This window comes from Anolis carolinensis, chromosome 3 (genome assembly GCF_035594765.1).
Source record: "Anolis carolinensis isolate JA03-04 chromosome 3, rAnoCar3.1.pri, whole genome shotgun sequence".
Lineage (NCBI taxonomy): Eukaryota > Metazoa > Chordata > Lepidosauria > Squamata > Dactyloidae > Anolis > Anolis carolinensis.
The window spans coordinates 220,115,036-220,127,936 of record NC_085843.1 but is presented as its reverse complement, the minus strand read 5'-3'; the positions used below and the strand labels follow the sequence as shown (position 1 = coordinate 220,127,936).

The 12,901-nt window shown below is 41.1% G+C and overlaps 1 protein-coding gene and 1 long non-coding RNA gene across 6 annotated transcripts in view; both read left to right on the top strand.

Moving 5' to 3' along the window:
* The window catches only part of ctnna3 (catenin alpha 3), a 1,223,202-nt gene that overhangs the window by 185,770 nt on the left and 1,024,531 nt on the right, over positions 1 to 12,901 (top strand). The window lies entirely within an intron of this gene.
* On the top strand, positions 4,755 to 5,641 carry LOC134298043 (uncharacterized). Its single transcript, XR_010005023.1, has 2 exons — positions 4,755 to 5,048; positions 5,132 to 5,641. It is a non-coding gene; the product is annotated as an uncharacterized LOC134298043 (long non-coding RNA).

Genomic DNA, 12,901 nt, shown 5'->3' with positions numbered 1-12,901 from the left:
AACCCCTCTGTTGTTTACAAAACTCATGGCGAGAGAACACAGGAGATGTAAGCTCAGGGTTTGTTTGACATACTTCTGGGACACAGCTTTCTTGCAGGTGCAAGGTTCCCAGATCTGCCTGGGAAAGATCTTGCTGAGAAGATTCCAGTTCTGACTGGGAAGGTAAAAAACCCAAGTTTTCTTCTTCATCAGGCATCACAATGTCATGAGCAGGACTACAAGGCCCATGAGTCATCACACAAATGAAGGACAACGTTAGATGTGTATTGGACATCATTGAATATTACGAAACATTTCATCAAAAAGAAGTGGCCCTAGTAACTATTGATGCTGAGAAAGCGTTCGATAATTTGAATTGGGAATTTTTCAAACTACTCCTAATTGAATTGGATATGGGTTATTACTTTATAAATGCAATTGAGGCGATCTATACTAAACAGGAAGCAAAATTACAAATCAATGGCCAATACTCTAAACAAATCCAAATTGAAAAAGGAACTAGTCAGGGATGCCCCCTCTCCCCTTTAATCTTTATCTTTGCCTTAGAAATTTTGATTCGGAACATTCGGAAAGATGATCAACTAAAAGGCACCAAAGTTAAAACCCAAGAATATAAAGTCCGCGCCTTCGCTGACAATATTATATGTTTTATAGAGGAGCCTTGCAGACAAATAACAAAATGGATCACCAAAATTGAAAATTTTGGTAAAGTAGCAGGCTTTCGCATAAATAAGGAGAAAACAAAAATATTGACAAATAATATAACGAAGGAAAAACAATTCAAATTAGAAGAAATCACAGGGATTAAGACTGCCACAAAAATAAAGTACCTGGGAATCTGGATTACTGCAAAAAATGCACAGCTACTAAAAAATAACTACCAAGTTAAATGGAAGGAAATCAAAAATTTACAGAATTGGCAAAATCTAAACATTTCCCTTCTAGGTAGAGTAGCGGTCATTAAAATGAATGTGCTCCCAAAGTTAATGTACCTATTTCAAAATCTACTTATTATAAGAACTCAAAAACCCTTTATGGAATGGAATAAAGACATAGCAAAATTTGTGTGGAAAGGTAAAAGGCCAAGAATTAATTATACGGTTATGACCGATACAACAAAAAGAGGAGGTTTTGGCTTACCAAATCTGAAACTTTATTATGAAGCCTGTGCATTGCACTGGGTAAGAGACTGGACAACCTTAGATGTCAACAACATACTAACTTTAGAAGGTTTCGATCTCCGCCGCGGATGGCATGCATACGTGGGATATGACAAAAGAAAGGTCGAAAAGAACTTCGGCAATCATTTTATCAGAGCTGCTTTAATTAAAATATGGGAGAAATACAAGATTCGATTCTATGATAAAACCCCCCTATGGATTTCAGCTCTAGAATCTTCTCAAAGACACATTTTACAATGGACAGCCTGGCCGTGCTATAAAGATCTATTGATGAAAAGAAACGGAAATTACGAGCTAAAACCACAAGAAACTTTGAAAGAAAAATTCAAAAGCATGTCCTGGTTCCAATATGCCGTTATTAAAGAACAATACTCCAAAGATCGGCAAAACGGCTTCAATGATTCCAACACCTGGTGGGATAGAATCATGCAATCAAAAAAAAAAGGTAATTTCGATAATCTATGACACGTTATTAGAATGGTCAACAGAGACTATCGCAATCAAAAGCTGCATGATAAACTGGGCCAGAAATATAGGACACCCAATTATGTTAGAGGACTGGGAATTAATATGGAACAAAAAACTGAGGTACACATATGCAACAGAACTTAAAGAGAACTGGCTCAAGGTCTTTCACCATTGGTACATGACGCCCAAAAAACTAGGACAGATGTACAAATCTTATAATAACACTTGTTGGAAATGTAAGATGCAGGAAGGGTCCTTTTACCACATGTGGTGGTCCTGCGAAAAGACTAAAAAATATTGGAAGATAATCCACGAAGAGATACAAACTATACTAAAAAGGAAATTCCCATTTAAACCAGAATACTATCTACTGGGAATAACAGACACAGACACACAGTTCGACAAAAACGATGACATTTTATTTATGTATTGCTCCACAGCAGCAAGAATAGCTTTTGCCAAATGCTGGAAATCGGACGAAACCCCATCGAAAGAAATGTGGTTACAGAAACTGACAGAAATTCAAGAAATGGACAAATTAACATTTTTATTGAAAGAGTAAAAAAGGAAAAGGAATTAAACAAACAAACTGGGAAAAGTTTAGAAACTATATTTCACAATAAACTTAAAAAGAACAATTATAAATACTTGACAAGATTAACCGATATGGAAGATAACGGAAGACCAACACCTTCCCCTCCTTCCCCAATTCCTTCCCTCTCCTCTTCCACCTCACACCCCCTTCCCTTCCCCCCCTTCCATCATTCCTTAACTTACCTTACCCCCTGTTTTATTTCATGATATGGAAAAATCTTTAATAAAGATCACTTTAAAAAAAAAAAGAAAGTGCTTATACAATTCCATCTAATTCAGGAATTGCATCATGAAATCCATTGCCACCGCTTCAGATCTTACATGCATTACGAAGCATAATTGGACCTTGATGTTTTATTTATACTTGGTAATGTATCTCCAAACAACCACAAAATATTTTCAGTTTAGTGCTGTAGAGAACTCACCCCTTTACTGGGTTTGTGGCTGATTGTTTGCAAACAAGAGATCACAAAGCATCTGCAATGTTTTCAGTATTTCCCCCCTCAATGATCACAAGGACATCCCTATCTGCATCTGCCTCTGGAATCTTATCCTGGTTCCTTTGTTTTATCCAGTTGAAAACATGTCTTCTTTATTTCTCGTCCTTCGGTTTTCTTTGATACGGCTCTAAAGATTGAATAGTCAAAAATAATTTTGAAATGGTAACTCCTCTCGCCTATCTTATTTTTACTTTTTAAAATAATTTTGTATTAAATTTTCAAAAATACTACTTAACCCCCTGATAAAAAACAAAAAATACAGACACTAGAATAAAACAACGCTGAAATAATCTCCTAATCTCCCCTTCCCCATAGTGTTCTTTCACCTCTGTATGCCTTCTCTTTTAAAGATAAATAAAACAATAATAATATAAAATATCTAAAACATTTTAAAATCTCATTTTTCTCCCTTCCAAGCCAAGGCATCAAAATATTCTATTCTACCAGTTAAATCAACTTCTGCTAACTATAGACAAATATATTTTAGATTAATACATAACCACAAGTAATATATTGTATGTATATATACTTGTAAACCGCCCTGAGTCCCCTTCGGGGTGAGAAGGGCGGTATATAAATGTCGCAAATAAATAAATAAATAAATAAATATTAATAAATAAATTAATAAATAAATTTTAACAATTAATAAAACAAATTTTGACTAAAATTCTACTCTTTTAATTTCATTTTTATATCTCATCTCAATATCCCCCACATGTTTCACCCTTAATCTGAATTGACTTTACTGTATTTCAACATTTTTTCTATATAAAATTTTATTATATTTCTCCTTTCACCCTAATGTTCTTATTTCACCAATCCACCCCTTCCTACAAAAAAAGCTCTTATTTCAGTTTGTTTATTCCAGGCCATTTTCAATGTTTTTCCTTTACCTCCCCCCCCCCCCCCCCCACAATCGATTTATGGAAGGTTGGGAAACCATAAACCGGATAGAGTCTTCATGCTTTTAAGTGTTATTCTGTGTGAAAAATATATGTATTCCTTTTCTTTTCTTTCTTTCTTTGCAAAGATTGTATTTTCTTAGAAGAAAACATTTTTTTTTTATTGTGAAGGCACGGAATGAACCCACTAACAAATTTGTGACAAACCAGGGTTTTCCTGGTTGGTGGTGAAGGAATTTGTGTTTCTCTGGGATGTCATCTGGACAGCCCCCTTTTAATTGCAGGAACTCCTGTGTTAAAGGGGCTATCTGGATGTGCCCATAATCTGCTAAAGCGTTCTTCTCATGCTTCTACTTGCCTGTCTCTTTTCTTCTGTTTTGTTATCTGAAAAAAAGTTATCCTTTTTTCCTCAGCGCTTTAACTCTTTGACAAATGGAATGGCCTTGGATCATGATTTTAATAATTGGTTTTAAATTGTGTTGTTTAATGTTTTTGGTTTTAATATAACTGTTTATTTTATTCTATGTATGTTTATGCAATTGAATTGCTACCTATTTTGTAAGGCAGCTCTGAGTCCCCTTCGGGGTGAGAACGGCGGGATATAAATTAAGCAAATAAATAAACTCTCTCTAGGCCTTAATCTACACTTCTGTTCAAATCCTGTGTTTCTTGTGGCAGAAAAGTCACTTTGTCTGATTGTCATTCCAGGTACTTATCTTACTTTTGAGAGATCCATGTTGTCCAACATCATTTGATTTGCCGAGGCAAGTCTGATTTGTCGAGCATTCCTTTGATTTCCGGAGGCTTCACTACCCAAGCTCTCCATAACAAGAGTTTCACTTTAAATTTCATTGTTCGGAAGCCTCTGAAGGTGGAGGTGTTATGGTTGAGCCTTATGGCTCTGATACTGGGAGACGTGGTCGTAAGACTCCTCGGGAGTCAGATACTCTCGAGGAGCGAGAAAGGAAGCGGCTGCTGAACCATCTGACGAGGATTCCTTTGAGGGTTTTAGTGAGAGAATGGAGGAAGAGATGATTAGCTCAGAGGAGGATGACATGGAATGGACTCGTGTGAGGGAGGATTTGGGTGCCACTGGCAATGATAGTATGGAAGGCGATTGGGGACCTTCAGGATTAGACCCGTGGACAAGCTGGAGGGATGGGACGGGATCCACAGCTGGGGATGCTGTGGGGTGTAGTCAAAGGTGTTTCAGTTCTGATGAGGAAAGTGATGAGGAAACGCCTGGAATTAGGGTAACAGCTGATAGCGATGAGGAGCTGTAAACTGGCATAAAATGGGGTTTGGAAGCAATGGCTAATTGCGTTGGGCAAGGTAATCTGGACGAACGCTTGGGCTCTGTGTGGGAAATTCCTGAAGACGGGTGTGATTCGTTTGCTGACTACGTAAGTTACCAAGGACACTGGGCATAGACAGCGGGAGGAACTGTGTGGGCTTTTGTTGTGCAACCTGTGCTTAATCTTAATAGCTTGGACCTCCATCGTCTTCTTGACGGACGCCATCTGTTTATTCTGGACTGACTGACTGACTGACTGACTACGGCCTCGGACTCTCCTTCCTGTGATTATCGTTGGACCTGGTGAACTACAAACGTCTGTACCTGCCTTACGACCTTCGGACCGGATTGGAACTTCGCTGACCGCTTCTGCCCTTGAATGCTGCGTTTGTATCTGGAAATTGCTTGCTGTGTGGAGGAGTAACCTCTTAGTTACTCAAACATAGCCTTTGGCAGCAGAGAAGCATCTGCTGCCAGTTTTTTGTATTCCTTTGAACCTTTTGTTCACCAGCTTTTGTTTGTTTAAGTCCCAGGCTGAAGTAAGCTTTTTTGGTTTAACCCGGATTAAACTCCGGTTTAATCCGGTTTATCTTTTGAACGTTTTCCTTGTGTCTTTTTACTTTTAAGGCCAATGTTTGCCTAGCCCTTGTCTTTTACGGGCATTTTTGGTTCTGTAACTCCAATAAACTTTGTTATATCTTATCTTGTGGCGTTCTGTCCTTGACAGATTGCCCAACGCCCATAAAAAAGTTTTTTCTTAGTAGTTAATTGCGTCAAGAAGACGATGGAGGAGCTCAAGGCTCGCTTTGATCAGTTGCAGGCTGCTTTTTACGCTGCACAAGCAGCACAGCCAGCCAAAGGACATGTTATGACTCCCGAACGTTTCGACGGGTCTCGGAACAAACTGCCTACCTTTTTGGCACAAATTGAACTTTATTTTTCCAAGATTAGTGTACAGGCTTTTCCTACGGACACTAGCAAGGTGGCATTTATTTTGAGTTTATTGACTGGTCCCGCAGGACAATGGGCCACTAATTTGATTTTGGGAAATGACCCAGTCAAGGACAATTTAAGTGATTTCAAAAAATTATTAACTGACACTTTTGGGGATCCCCTCCGTACGGAGAATGCTAGCTGGGCTCTTTATCGGTTGAAACAGGGAAAGGGGACTGTTTTGGATTATTTAAATAAGTTTAACTCGTATCGACATCAATTGGACTGGGGGGAGAATGCATTTATGCTTTTGTTTATTGCGGGTTTAAATGACTACCTCCAGGATGAATTGGCACGTTTAGAGCCGGCAGAAAGTTGGGATGCCTTAATAGCTAAAGTGTTGCGTTTGGACGCCCGGTTCGAATCCCGTAAACAGTCTAGAGCAATGTCTGCGCCACCTGTGTTTGAGCCTAAGGCACTTGTGACAAAGGGGGACGAACCTATGGAACTCGGGGTGTTTAAAAAACTATCTATAGCAGAAAAAAACCGTAGGAGACAACTGGGGTTGTGTTTGTATTGCGGGAATGCTGGGCATTTTGCCAGAACTTGTAATGTAAAACCTTCCCAGCTTTCGGGAAAAGGCCAGCCCTAGTGCGACGTGAGTCCAACGCATTAGGGCTTTTAAAGCAGTCAACTGAGGGGAAGAAACATGTCTTTGTACCCATTTCTTTATCTGTTGGGGGAAAAGAACTTGCTTCTACTTTGGCACTGCTGGACTCAGGGGCTACGGTCTCATATGTGGATGTTGGGTTTGCAAGGAAGCATGGACTTCCTGTAGTGCGTAAAGCATGCGATGTATGGGTGGAAGGGGCGGATGGGAGATTATTGGAGACTGGGGTGGTTAATCATGAGACCTCAGAGATAACGTGGGAGGTACAAGGAGTAACGGGAAAGTTTGTTTGGGATATTACACGATTACCAAGGTACGACGTGATCCTGGGAATGGATTGGTTAACCTTAGTAAATCCTCAAGTGGACTGGGTGACGCGTACTATAGCTTTTAAGAGGCAGGAATGTTTTGCTCTAAACCCTTCTCAGCTTGATATGGAGGGAGTGCCTGGTGAATATGGGGAATTTCAAGACGTATTTTGTAAAAAAGAATCAGATAAGTTACCGCCTCATAGACCGTACGATTGTGCCATTAGACTAGTGGACGGTGCAAAATTGCCAGCAGGAAGGTTGTACGCCTTAACAGTACCAGAAAGGCAAGCCTTGAGAGAATTCCTTGACAAAAACCTAGCTAAGGGGTTTATTCGCCCATCTAGCTCTCCAACTGCTGCACCTGTGTTCTTTGTAGCTAAAAAGACAGGAGAACTCAGGTTGGTTTGTGATTACCGGGTTCTTAACAAGCACACCATTAGAGATAGGTACCCGCTACCTCTGATTTCGGAATTACTATCGAGGGTGCAAGGGGCTAAGATCTTTACCAAGCTTGACCTGCGGGGGGGGGGGGCGTATAACTTGATTAGAATACGGGAAGGTGATGAATGGAAGACGGCATTTAACACGTGTTTCGGATGCCACGAGTTCCGTGTAATGCCTTTCGGACTTTGCAATGCGCCTGCGGTCTTCCAAAGGTTCATAAACGATGTATTTAGAGACTTAATTGATCAATTTGTGGTGGTTTATTTGGACGATATATTAATTTTCTCTAAGGATGAAAAAGAACACCGACAGCATGTTAAGCAGGTACTACACCGCCTACGGGCTAATGGGCTTTTCGCTAAGGCTTCTAAATGTGTTTTTCATGTACCTGAAGTTGAGTTCCTGGGACATGTAGTTTCAGGAAAGGAACTCAAAATGGATCCGCATAAAGTTGACGCAGTCAACTCATGGCAAGAACTTAAGACTAAGAAAGATGTACAGCGGTTCTTAGGCTTCGCTAACTACTACCGGGAGTTTATCCCAAACTTTGCCAAACTCACGGTACCTTTAACGCAACTCTTGCGTAAGAAACAACCGTTTGTGTGGAGACGGGAGGCTCACGATGCGTTCTTACAGTTAAAGTCTAGCTTCCAGGCAGACAATATACTAATACATCCGGATGTGGACAAGCCGTTCATAGTAGAAGCAGACGCTTCTAGCTATGCGTTGGGGGCTGTATTATCTCAAAGGGATTCATCAGGGACTTTGCGTCCCTGTGGATTTTACTCTCGGCAACTAACACCGTTTGAACAAAATTATACCATATGGGAGAAGGAATTACTGGCTATCAAGGTGGCGTTTGAGGTGTGGCGGCACTGGTTAGAGGGCGCATGGCATCAAATTGTGGTCAGATCTGACCACAAGAATTTGGAACATTTGCAAACGGCCAAGAAATTAAATCAACGCCAGATTCGATGGGCTTTGTTTTTCTCTAGGTTTAATTTTAAAGTTCAGTTTGTGGAAGGGAAGGCAAATTTGCGGGCAGATGCATTGTCTCGCAAACCCGAATTTAAGACCAGTGAGCAGGTAGTGTGCCAGACAATTTTGCCTACTGCCTCTTTATGTGTAGTGGAAAATGAGATGGGATTACATGCTCAAATCCTAGAGGCTCAGAAGGAAGATAACTGGACTCAAGAGCAACTGATGCTATTGTCAGTAGGGAATCGTACAATGTTGCCTCATTTACAAGATCAGGATGGAGTACTGGTACGCAATGGACAGGTTTATGTACCAGTGGGGGCACTCAGGTTGGAGGTCATTAGAGCACATCATGACGAACCCATGGCTGGGCATTTTGGCAGATTTAAGACCGTACAGCTCATTACCAGAAACTACTGGTGGCCAAAGATGCGACAAGACATTCTCCGCTTCTGTGATAGCTGTGCTGTTTGCCAGCAGAGTAAGACGCCTGTTGGGCGCCCTAGAGGTTTACTATCTTCCTTGCCTGTCCCTGAGAGACCATGGCAAATTATTTCCATGGATTTCATTTCTGATTTGCCTAAGTCTGGGGGTTATACATGTATTTGGGTGGTGGTGGATTTATTTTCTAAAATGGCTCATTTTATACCATGTTCGACAATCCCAGCGGCTCCTACATTGGCGTTATTGTTTACCAAACACATTTACCGTTTACATGGCGCTCCTGAAGTGATTATTTCTGACAGACCTCCACAATTTGTGTCGCGTTTTTGGAGACACTTCCATGAGTGTTTAGGAACTAAATTGAATGTCTCCTCAGCTTTTCATCCGCAGACGGATGGTCAATCTGAAAGAGTTAATGGGTTGTTGGAGCAATATTTACGTTGTTTCTGTTTAGACCAACCAACTGCTTGGGTAAAATGGCTACCGGTGGCTGAGTTCGCCTATAACAACGCGGTGCACACGTCTAGTCAGCATACCCCATTTGAGCTGACTTATGGTTTTCATCCACGGGGAGGTGTGGCGCCGTCAACCAATGTGGTTTCCTCTGACCCGGTGTACCGTTCTTCTGAAATGGCTGCTTTGCATGATGTTGCTCGTCGTTTACTATTAGAAGCTAAAGCAGCGCAAAAGACTCAAGCCGACCGTCATAGACAAGCAGGGGAAGAGTTGGAAGAGGGGGATTTGGTATGGTTGTCCTCTAAGTACATTAAACAGGCTGGGGGAAAGTTTGCGCTGCGGTATTTGGGACCTTTTCCTATTGTTAAAAAGATTTCTTCAGTAGCATTTCGTTTGCGTTTGCCTTCTACTTTTAAGATCCATCCTGTTTTTCACCGTTCTTTGTTAAAGTTAGATACCTCTGGACGTCGTGGTGCTGTAGCTGAAGACATCACTGCTGTCTCTCCACCTTTGGAGGAGGAGGCCTTTGTGAGAGGGGATAGTGTTATGGTTGAGCCTTATGGCTCCGATACTGGGAGACGTGGTCGTAAGACTCCTCGGGAGTCAGATACTCTCGAGGAGCGAGAAAGGAAGCGGCTGCTGAACCATCTGACGAGGATTCCTTTGAGGGTTTTAGTGAGAGAATGGAGGAAGAGATGATTAGCTCAGAGGAGGATGACATGGAATGGACTCGTGTGAGGGAGGATTTGGGTGCCACTGGCAATGATAGTATGGAAGGCGATTGGGGACCTTCAGGATTAGACCCGTGGACAAGCTGGAGGGATGGGACGGGATCCACAGCTGGGGATGCTGTGGGGCGTAGTCAAAGGTGTTTCAGTTCTGATGAGGAAAGTGATGAGGAAACGCCTGGAATTAGGGTAACAGCTGATAGCGATGAGGAGCTGTAAACTGGCATAAAATGGGGTTTGGAAGCAATGGCTAATTGCGTTGGGCAAGGTAATCTGGACGAACGCTTGGGCTCTGTGTGGGAAATTCCTGAAGACGGGTGTGATTCGTTTGCTGACTACGTAAGTTACCAAGGACACTGGGCATAGACGGCGGGAGGAACTGTGTGGGCTTTTGTTGTGCAACCTGTGCTTAATCTTAATAGCTTGGACCTCCGTCGTCTTCTTGACGGACGCCATCTGTTTATTCTGGACTGACTGACTGACTGACTGACTACGGCCTCGGACTCTCCTTCCTGTGATTATCGTTGGACCTGGTGAACTACAAACGTCTGTACCTGCCTTACGACCTTCGGACCGGATTGGAACTTCGCTGACCGCTTCTGCCCTTGAATGCTGCGTTTGTATCTGGAAATTGCTTGCTGTGTGGAGGAGTAACCTCTTAGTTACTCAAACATAGCCTTTGGCAGCAGAGAAGCATCTGCTGCGTTTTTTGTATTCCTTTGAACCTTTTGTTCACCAGCTTTTGTTTGTTTAAGTCCCAGGCTGAAGTAAGCTTTTTTGGTTTAACCCGGATTAAACTCTGGTTTAATCCGGTTTATCTTTTGAACGTTTTCCTTGTGTCTTTTTACTTTTAAGGCCAATGTTTGCCTAGCCCTTGTCTTTTACGGGCATTTTTGGTTCTGTAACTCCAATAAACTTTGTTATATCTTATCTTGTGGCGTTCTGTCCTTGACAGGAGGAGCAGGCAGCTTCTGATAAATTGTTGCACTGGTGCCTCTCCTTTGCTTACTAAGCTCTCAACAAAACAAATATCTGCAGTTAGAAGCTCTCCATGCCTTTATCTTGGCTTGCATAATCTGCTGATCTTCTTCTGGATCAACTTTTGTCCAATTCTTGATCTTGATACCATCAACTATATTGTCTGTGGTTGACTTGACACTGACCTCCGCCCCTCCAAGTCTCATCTAGTTTGATGCCTTTGACTCCTATTCCAGTAGCAATGGATCCAGCTCATAAGCTGCAGCCTACTTCAGGCATTGGAGTGATGTTCTTGAAGCACATTCTATCTATAAGAAGATGCCCTCCTCTCCCTCTATGGCAACTAATATATAAAAAAGAAAAAGAACTCTAGAAATAAGAATGAGCCCAGGTCTACATCTAAAGACTAACATGAGTTAGAAGATCATGCTGACAGTCATGAACTCTCAACACTCAAGAATAAGTATGACCTTTTCTTTATTTTACAGCCAAGTGACATTAGGCCCTGACAATCTGATACTATTGAGCTGGATATCATAGGAGGCTCCAGGTACCACCCAACTATTTGTTCCAACAACTTTGAATCTTCAATGGCTGTTCCTGCAGGATATAAAGGAATCACTTGCTTAATTTTGCCTACTTTGCCAACTATTGATTGTTCCCACATTTGGTTCCAGAATACTGGCTCATATTTCTACTGTTGACGTTATCATCAATTTGAAGACTTGCCTGAAGCATATTTCCCATTTCTGCCTTCTCTACTGACTTGTCTCCCAATGCTGTTATGTACTGCTCAAATGTTTTAAGGCCTTAAGTGGACTTTAGCTTACACATAGTTGTCATTGGGTCTGGGCTTTGTTAGATCTGCTCCAGGCACTGGTCCAATTTTCCAGATGTTTGACACTTCTCTCTCTGTCACCTTCCTTGTCAGAACTAATCAAGAAATCATGGCAGAAACTGGCCTCTTGGCCTGCTAGTACCTCTTAAGCCAAAGAAGTTCTTACTGTGTATTATTATTGAAAGTGAAACTAAATAGTAAGTTTGAAAGAATCTGGCATCTCACATGCCACAGTTCCTCCTTTACCAACTAAGGTAAATAGTACATGCCATTAAAGAATCTGAATGGTCCTGAGATTTCAAAGCATGAATATGAGGAAATGTTGACTCTCCAGATGCTTTTTTGATTACAGCTGTCATACTCTTTTTCCATTTGTCATGTTGTCTGAGACTATTGGTCATGTAAATCCAGAAAATGTGTGGGGCCAAAAGTAGTCTAGTTTAATCTAAAGGGAAGATGACAATTAAAAAAAACAACTGCCCACTAAGTCAGAGCCTTTTATCCACTTGAGTTTTTGCCATTGAGCTTATAATCCTTTGTACATATACTACATGGGAATAAAACCCGATGTATATTGACTATATTTCCTTTGAGAATACTCGCATTTGAAGGGGAATAGCATTGACTTTTGCCTTCTGAGCTGTAGTGTTCCATCCTTAATAGTGGGTGATAGAGGCTTTTCCTGCCTTTTAATGAAGGAGAAATGTAAAGAAAATAGATTTCCTTGAATCAGCAAAGCAATAATCCACTATTACAATACTGAAGTAATCAGAAACATATACTTGATTCAACAATTTGTAAAAGGTACAACAAAAAATAGTACACAATGAAACATAAGTTTGTTATATTCACAATACTGATTATTGTTTCTTTCTTGTAGAAGGGAATTTTCAACAAGGGTTACTTTAAACAGATTTCTTCTTTTAAGTTAACAAAAGTTAGCAAGATCTATTCAGAGAGGGTTTGCCATTGCCTTCCTCTGAGACTGAGAGTGTGTGACTTGTGCAAGGTTACATAGTAAGCATCCATACCTGAGCAGGGATTCAAACACTGTTCGCTAGAGTTGTAGTCAAAGCCGGTCCAACAATGAGGCAAATTAAGCGGTTGCTTGGGGCGCAAAACATACGGGGGCACAGTCGAGACTGCTTTTTCTGATGATTTCTTGTAAAACATGATGTTTTG